At 47.2% G+C, this 9,453-nt stretch overlaps 1 protein-coding gene across 1 annotated transcript in view; it reads left to right on the top strand.

Moving 5' to 3' along the window:
* Nucleotides 1-393: 393 nt before the first annotated feature.
* Nucleotides 394-9,453, top strand: part of TIPE1 (TNF alpha induced protein 8 like 1) — a 315,379-nt gene continuing 306,319 nt past the window's right edge. Inside the window, exons 1-2 of the mRNA XM_085638459.1 lie at nucleotides 394-446; nucleotides 1,330-1,382. The gene's annotated coding sequence lies outside the window, so the exon portion shown is untranslated. The remainder of the gene's footprint in view (nucleotides 447-1,329; nucleotides 1,383-9,453) is intronic.

Raw genomic sequence — 9,453 nt, 5'->3', positions numbered from 1 at the left:
GGACATTTTGTGCCTCTGTACTGTTGTAACCGTAGTCTGTCCTGTCGATATTCGGGATTTGATATTCCCAGCCACAATCGAAGCGGTGGCAGAGGCTCCCTTGATATCAGAAGAGAGTGTAGCACTATGCTGTAGAAGAGCAAGAGTTGGGTGCCATATCTCAACACCACAGTGCGTATATCAGTGACGGGTAACAGGAGGGTGTGGTGGGATGGTCTGAAATAAGGCTTGGGAGGCTCGTCTAGTTTGCGTATGATGTCTTTTTACTAACTTTACTCAGGACAAATGTACATAGGGATGCAGCCAGGTATCACAACCAGAGTTTTTCCTGGTAGTCTCTCCTGGGGGATGACGTCACCTGGGTAATAGCCTTTCTCTTTTTCTTCCCTCTAGGTCCTGGGTGATGGCTGCCACCAGCGCCCCTCAAGAAACAGGATAAGTCGCAGGTAAGTGATTTATTACATAATACGGAGTACTAAACTGTTATGGTGAGAGCCATGGTTCCCTTACTCCAGTCCCACATGGGATCCTATTAACCAATCCAATGTGCTTCTGTCACCATTACCAGTGTATATCGTGCACATACAGGGGAACCCCTTGTGATTCTTTCGGGGTGTTTCAGGCAAAGTTCACCGGTCCTATGTTACCTTTTCCCCTTCACGGGGTCTGACTTCCTTCTCCAAGATGCACTATATCAACCTTGTCTCCAGGCTGTATTCGCCTCCAAGTGCCCTGAGACCCTCCTAGGTCTGAGAGTGACTTAAGTGCCCTTAAGTAGCCTCCCTTTTTTGGGACACCTGCTCCCTCCCCTTGTGAAGTTGTTTCCTGTCCTCTTTTCCTCTCCTTTTTTTTGATGGTGCCCAACCCCCTCCTGTTCGCTTCCCGCCATAGCCACAATTCTCCAGAGTTGTGGCGGGTGTCTCTGCATAGGCTATGGAGACCATCTCTCCTCCGTCCAGCTCTCCTCGTCCTCCGTTTGTATCCCTTCCATGATATCTGCTACTCGCGTCTCCTTTCTTGCTTCATGGGAACTCTCCACAGTCGTCTCTTCGTCACTCTCCAACGTACCAGAACAGTCCTTGTGATTCTCCTCTGGGTCGGCGTCTTGCCTATTGAATCGGCGTCTCTCCCCTCATCCGAGCCGGCGTCTCTCCCCTCATCCGAGTCGGCGTCTCTCCTTTTTCCTGAGACCGCTTCTACATTTGACATCCTTTTCTCCACCTTCGCTCCTCTCCCCTTCTCCTGCAAAAGGTAGCACGTCATCAGTTTTGGTGTTTTTTTTGGTTGACCCTCCCCTCTCCTAACGTGACGTTTGTTTCTTTCTTTTAGCTGTGGCCAGCGTTCCTTGGGGAGATCAGTGGAAACTGCAGTCAAGGTATCAGGTAAGTGGGGTGGGTAGGGTCGTGGTCTCTCACAGAGGGTTGCTGGGCAGGAACGACATTTGTCTCTGAGGTGACGGCATCACAGTTTCTTTCTGGATGTAGCCCACGTTTTCTTTTACTTGGAATAAGCCTCATCTACACCAATCAGTCTAACTTTGTCAATGCTTGTTTGCTGTCAGTGTTGGTCTTGCCAGTACTTGTAAAATGATGGCACTAGTATTATCAAAGTCAACTGCGGTGAGCAGCAATCTGGGATGGTTATTTTCTATAATTCTAAGATGGCCATCATGTGCCTCTAGATACAACATGGCAGCCATCTTGGAACAGTATCACAATAACTATACAGTATAACATTGTTGAGTCGTCCCAAGGTGGATGCCCACCGGTGCCATAGCCTCGTCCCTTCTCTGTTCCTCCAGCCTTGTGAAGATGCAATTCCTAAGGGTCCCTCTGATGCCCTCTTTCGGTTAAGCGTGAATTCCTTATTGCTCATCTAGCGCCCTCGAATACTGCACCGTTTGAGTACTCACATAAAACAATCATTCTGGAAATCTTCAAACCCCCGGTAGGCTTTTCTACACTGCTTCTGCTTCTGCGTCAAGGCAGGGCACTGGATTCTCTGGCACTGTGATTTCGTCCTCTATCACGAAGCCTGGAGACCTTTTCCATCCGCGCTGCTGATCCACAAATCTACGTCTTGTTTGCGAAGATCTTGGCAGCGCCTTCTCAAAAGCCATTGTCCTTCTTAGCTGAAAAACAGCTCCTTGCACAGCTGCCTAACTCTCCCAATTAATGTTTATTGTTATAAAAGGCAGGATAAACAACGAATCAGAGAAGATAACAAGCGCGGTCTCCGGGGCTTTGTGGATATCTGTCGAGAGCGAACTTCTGCAGATGATCTAGTGCCTACCGGGGAGCGCGTTAGAGGTTCCATCACAGGCCCTGGTCTTCGAGCTGTCACACTGGAGGCATGCACCACATGCTGATAGCAAGAGCTCTGAAGGGAACCTGAAATTGTTTATGATCCACAGAAGAGAAGGAATACAGATTAGGTCCAGCTCGTAGATCTGATGGAAAGTAAAACCTGCTCAAGTTTTCTGGATTTCCAACATGAATATATAAGCGGCACATTTGCATATGGTTAATTTTAATGATGATAATTTGCATATTATTTTTTATTCTATCTACCAGATTCTGCTTTATTACAAGGTGCATTGAACCCTGCATCTTTACCATTAGGGAGTGGCTAAGGACAGAGGTGGACTTGTGAATTACCATGTGTGCCTCTGAAAGACCAGGATAACCAAATGTAGTGGGCAAAGGGGTCACTTTGAGTTTGGTGAGCCAGGCAATGCCTCAGCCAGGCCAGCCACTGCGACCTGCTAAATTTAAGGTTGTTGCTGTGTTGGAGGACAGTTTGCCTCCGAACAGGCCCCTGCATCCATGGCGGAGTTGCTAGCTGAAGTCATTAACATGACACGAAACACATACACAATCCCGATTATTGTGAAGTGTGGCTGGAGACTAATAGAGGAGTGGCAATAAAAGATGTTATGCATAATGGTAGCCTCCGTTCTTGTAATGAAATCCGCTAGCGTTGGAAGGAGATGCTGAGGCCCTCATTACAAGCTGCCCAGTTAATTGTGATACGAGTTGTAACTCCTGTTTTCGCAAATATCGCAATTATGAGTTTTGTGATAAATATCAAAACAGACGATAGTTATTTGGGGAAACATGCCAGTCATTGACCAGAAAATGCAGATTTCTTTGGTAAGCACCAAAATCCAAATGTTATTCCCCCAAAACTAGTAATTGGGTTGTATTTATTGCAGCTGATAAGTTTCGGCTCAGCGGAGTCTGACATTGTCAGGTCTGAAAAACATCACACCATTTACGGAGCCGCTCATAATGAGGGCCTTAGAGAGAGCCTTGTGCATTGGATTCAGGATGAGTGCACACAATTCTTATCGGCAGATGACGTTGCACGGTGGAGCAAGGATGTTGTGTAAACTGGTATTGTCAGAGCTTTCCACCCCACCAAACTTGTGATTCGCACACCTCATACAGAGGTGTGGGAAATGCTGGGTTTGCAATGGCTGCCTTGAACCAAGTCCTCTTTAAGAAACCCTTATCTCATCCAGCACTTATAGAGTCCTGTTCTGGTGGGAGGGCCCAGCGTGGGTTGTTGCCGTATCACCAGATTCGGAGTGTTTCAGACTTTTTCACCCAAGATCAAACTGTCCCCAGGTCCAATCAGAAACCAAATGTGTGAGCTCACAAACCAATAGGTGGCCACAGAGAGGTTTGTCACTCTTGTAACCGTTATCACATAACATGTAAAGCGCTCTGATACCTTCGGATCTAGCTAGTGCTATATAAAACTCAAATAATATAGATGCACATATGGTAACATTGCGTAACTTACCCTAATATCAGAAATGCATAAGGCGTGAAGTTCTTGCACCCCTCTTACTTCATCAGTCAGAACTATAAACTTATATTGGTGGCGTGAATTAAATGGGTTGAAATGTTGCGGCCTCCTTGCACCGGGCATGAGGCCCTTAAACTGGATGAAACCTTTCCTAGCCACATACTGAGTCCAGGTTATCTGCCAGAATCCTGAGATTTTAACACCAATCTTCTGAAATATTGTCTACAAAATCTAAACTACCATAATATTGTAAAAGTAAGCACATATATGTAAATATAGGTTTACCATTGTTTACTCCAGAAGTAGGTATTTCAGCAACATCACTACTTAGAGGTGGAGTTAAGGATAGTACATTTATACTCACATATATAGACATAAATTCACAATATTCTAGAACAGGGGTCTCCAACGAGTAGCTCGGGAGCTACTGGTAGCTCGCCAGTACCTTCAAAGTAGCTCTCTGAGGTGAAGTCAAGCCCAGTATCAATTTCAGAGTAGGTGCCTATTAAAGAAGGCAGCACTCTTCATCTCAAGATCCCCCTAAGAGTGACAGCCAGCCAAACTTATCACAGTAACTCATACTAACACTCAAACACACACTGTGCGAGCTCATAGGACCTGCTACATGACAGTCTGTATCCAATCTCAATATAATTAAGCCACAAGGAGATTGACCATGTTGCAGTCCCTCCTTTATCAGTCACAACATGTGTGTGAACAGTGCACCATCAAAAACGTATGGCAGCAGTAGCTTGAGCTGTAATCAGTGCTGAATCACCAAAGTGCGGGACTGCAGGAGTCAGAGTGAAAATGTGTCAGTTAGATGCATGATCAGCTCAAGACCTGAGGAGAACAGGGTATGATCCAGACCAGAGAAAATTAAGAGATTCATCAACATTTATGTGTGTGCCCATAATAAACACTGTTGCTTCCTGAAACTATGCCTGGTGCCAAGAACCGCCAAATATGTATGCTACCCCATGATAAGAGTGTTATATTTGGCATAATTATGTCCATTCCTGACATAATACTGCCAATGGCACAATTATGGTCATCCTTGACTATTTTAGTATTTTTGGTCTAGTTGTGGTATGCTGGCAGCTATCATAGACCTACTCTGAGCAGGACTGGCCTGTATTTACCTATTCCTGGCATATTAATGGTCATGGCTGATATGTGGTCTTATCCCTGATCCTTCTGGTTTCCAGCCTTTGCACAACTGTCGCCCTAGTATAATGGTGGGCATTACTGGCATAATCCAGGCATCCATGGTGCTATGGTGAGCATCCATTATGATATAATGGGGTAACCCACAATTGTCCACTGACCTGGGTATAGATTGGTATAGGAAACAACGGTCCTAGACTTCTTTAAAGCTACAATTCAGTTATGAAAAACATTCATTAGTCAAAGGGCATCCGGTACATATAGAATTAGCATTGTATCATTAATGTACCACCATTTTCTTTACAATGCAAACAAGTATATCCTCAAAAGACACAAAGGCACAAAATATCGCTCCAATAGTGACTGTTTATTATTTAGTTACTTTTATAACAGATCACCATATTCAATGCTCCAAATAGGGAAAGAGGTTGCTCCAAGGGGAGTGTGAAAAAGGAAAGTGCTTGTGAGGTAGAACAGATATAAAGGAGGGGAATCCAAAAGGCAAATTCAATAACCAATCAATTACACATTCTGGTATCCTTATTAACGTGCTTCATAGTGGCACCAGTTTTACAGATAGGCCAGTCCCTTATGGATTTTCAAATATTAATTTCATGATTTTCTGATGATGCACAGAGAACATTCATCTGTGAAAAGGTAGGCTGGGATAATATCATGTACAGGCCCACTGGGGGAGAGTGTCGACGTTTCGACCCTGGTGCAATGAGGGTAATTTATATCCTCTGCAGGCGGGTCTTCCCCAGGGGCTGTATCCTGACTGTACCTCACCCTAGGTTGCCTCCCCTCGCCCGTCCTGAAGAACTCTCTCCCAGCATTTCTGCTGGTAACCACACTTGGTATACTTAGGTGGTAACTACTGAAAATCTTGCTTTGGGTGGTCATAGTGTAGTTGTAGTCACTATTTTACAGGTATAAAATTTGCTAGTAGCTCGGGAAGACTTTCCTTGAGCAGAAGTAGCTCTCACTACAGAGAAGGTTGGAGACCCCTGTTCTAGAAGTTCATGTTTTTTTTTTTTTTTTTGAAAAACCTTTATTGACATTTCAATCATTAACAAGTATGGGCCTACAACCCCCCGGGGCCGGCCGCTAAGCAATCAGAGCAATAAAAGCAAATGTAAACACAGGCGGCACCTCGGAGAGCAGAATCTTCATTCCAATATAGTCCGGCCAGTGAGCCGCGCAGGTAGGACACCAGGAGAAAAAGGGTTTTTCATTTTATAATGAAACAAGACAGTAGGATCAGGTGCCAAACAATTTCCCAACAGCGATAAGGGGCAAGAATAATAGACGTAAGCAATAAGCCGCAATCTATTGGATCAATGGCGCAGACACGGGAAATTCCGGATGGGGAAGAATATCAAAAACAGTTGCGCCTGCAGGCCCCGGTACCTAACGCCCATAGAACACCCCGGAAACTGTGGCACACATGAAGAGGCGACGATTCACAAAAAAGGAGGTGTACCGCGCTGATCCCAGAAAAGAAAAAACAAGAAGAAGCGGAGAAGAAAAAGGAGGCCATGGAAAAAGAGATAAAGACTAAAGAGTCCCCTCCCCCAACCCCCCACCCTGCACCTCTGGAAATGAGTATGCCCCCCCCCCCCAGCAGTGTGCCTGTCGCCCTGGAACTAGACCTGAAATATAGAAGAAACAGGGAAAAAGGAGTAAGAAAGAACCCCACCAGACGGGGGGGTGGAGAAAGTATAATAAACTGGAGGAGGGCCTTCAAAACATACCCCCGGCTTCTCCCTCCCGCACGGTGAAGTCTCCCCACAGCAAACAATAAGCAGCACCAAATCGACCATATCAAAAAAGGGGGAATGGGGAGCATTATGCACCAACTATGCTAATAACCATGAGAGTATGCAACCATGAGTCCGCCCGTCTACTAGATGACCACCCCCGAAGGATCAGCCTCATCCTTGACCACTCTTTGCAATTCTGCCCATGCCTACCCCTCGACCCAGCACCATGTCCGATGTTCCAAGGTAAAGGAGTGTCCAAAAACAACCGGGAAGCGACGCACACAGGTGGGGTGGAAGTCTCTGAGTACCAACATAGTCCGCATCATGGAGGGACGTCTTTCCCAGTGCTGCCCCAGGATCTGCACTGCACACAAGGTCCAGGAAGGCTGAATCAGCCAAAGTAGACAAACGTCGCTGGAATTGTCCCTGGGTCGCCGGAGGCCGTGCACGGGACAAGGCCACCACCTTCCACTCAGGTCCAATACCTCCGGAACAGATCAAACCCTCAGTTAGCCGATCACACGGTAGTATACTGTCCGGAGTGTCTGGCTGTGCACTAATCGCAGGGGTGGCCGCGACATTATCCTCCTGTGGGCAGTGTGGGAAGCCCCTGTGTACCTGTGGACCAGCACGCCGCCACTGTCCCAACGCTGATGCCACACCATCGAGCTTGCTCCCCAAGACCCCGGCGCCACGAGCCAAGGAGAAATGAAGGGCACCAAGGGCCTCTAAGAGGTCGCCGTACCCCAGCACAGCTCTCTGCGATCGCTCCGCCACACTCCCAAAAGTCACACACTCCCAATCCTGCTGCGACCCAGTGGACAGGCTGGTAGGCTGCATAGCAACAAGATGGCCGCCGGGAAGGCCCGACTCGTATTGGGGCCGGGACCCAGGGACAAGCGCCTCGAGGTCCACGTCGCTGAAGACAGGGGTCCGGGGGCAGGCACAAATCCAGCCGTTGCGTGGTCACGGGCAACAGTCGTCCCCGCCACGGACCAGCTCCCGCGAAAAGCCGGGAGCAGCCCGCAAGGATCAGGGCGAGCTAGAGGCGGCGTCCGGGCAGCTCACCGTCAAAGGCAGGGGGAAGCACCGAAGAATCTGAGAATTGCACCCCCGGGCATGTCCTCGGTCCGCTACGCTTAGCAGTGGGAGCGACTACGGCAAAATGCAGGCCGAGGGCAGCACCGCTCCGGTGGACCGACTCCACCCAGTCACCACAGGCCGCTGTTGTTAAACTGCCACCCGGCCAAGGCGTCCACTCGAGGTCCCGGCTCCGGGGCTGCACGGGCCGCAAAGTTCAACTGCAGATTTCTCCCGCGGTACGGCAGCCAGAAACCTCGGAGTTACACGATCGGTTGCCACTCTCATTCACAAACACGATCTCATAGCGCAGACTGAGGATCTCGTGCAGGATATCCGTGCGGGATGCGGAGGTTCACGGAGCCGGGAATCTACGCTGCCGTCCCGGTCGCCATCTTGGCTCCTCCCCCGAAGTTCATGTTTTTGACCACAATACTTTGTCAGGTCGACATTTTTGTCTTCGATATTCTATGAAATGTAAATTCAGGGTGCTGAGCCCTGTTTTCGGTTCCAAAACACCTGCCCTGAGAAGCCCTGCTTAAGTTCCTCCTGCAGTGGCAAGGACTAAAATCTGCAGATATATTCTTGCATGTCATTAAAAGACAGCTGCAGTCCTGAGTATTTTCTAGATGTCTTTCATTATGTTGTACATGTTCTTGCTTTGCAGACAGAGGAGGCCTAGCACATGCAGTGTCTAACGTGTAAATAAACAAGTGCCAGGGCACACGGTACTTCTCAGGCGGCCACTGCAGGTTGCACTACTGACTAGAACTGCCATCACTGCCACATCACAGCTTCCTGTAGATGGGACACTTTGAACGATTCCAGGCCACCCAAACACGAAGAATGGCCTGGGAACTCTAGAATTATTTTTTAAATGTGAATTTAATTGTTAAAATGATGTGCTCCTTACAAAAACAGTCAGACAGCTCCACCATGTGGTGGACTGTCTTCAGTAAGGGCAGGAATGAACAATTAAGTACCGGTGCCGAGCACTGGCAAACACAGGCACAAATTAAGCACTGAGTAGATGGAGATTGTATGTCACAGTATCAAATACAGAAATATCGATCAACAAAAATATCGGCTGCAAGATATCAACTTGCACAATATTGTCAAGGTAAGCATACTTAGGAGTGTGTAAATTTACTATTTTAATTCCACATCCAGTTACCTTGAAAATATTGTGTAAATTGATCTATTGAAGTCAATATTGCTGAAGGTCGAAATTTTAAAGACAGTATTGTGGCACTATGCTGCAGATGACTCTATATCTATGGGATTCTGGTCCAGGGCTCTCAATTTACACCATACAGAATTCTGGGAGCTGTAGTTTTGAATCACATCATATATAAACAATTATTTGAAAGGTGACAGATTAGAATGGTTTGTAAAAGGAAAGCCCTGGAGTGGAACAGGGTTTCCAGCATGACACGGATTCCACCTTTACTGTCTGGAGATGCCCCACCCTCACCTTTTACCTTAAATCCATAGAAGTTGACTGCTCATAATCAGGGCCTCAGAAGTTATGCAATTTGGCAGTCACTGAGTTTTCCTCATATTTATGAGTTTGCCGTATTTACCGCATAACCCCTCATCTGTTGCATAATCTGGACGTTAAAAAAAATCG

This window comes from Triturus cristatus, chromosome 12, assembly GCF_964204655.1.
Source record: "Triturus cristatus chromosome 12, aTriCri1.1, whole genome shotgun sequence".
Classification (NCBI taxonomy): domain Eukaryota; kingdom Metazoa; phylum Chordata; class Amphibia; order Caudata; family Salamandridae; genus Triturus; species Triturus cristatus.
This window is presented reverse-complemented; position numbering and strand designations above follow the sequence as displayed.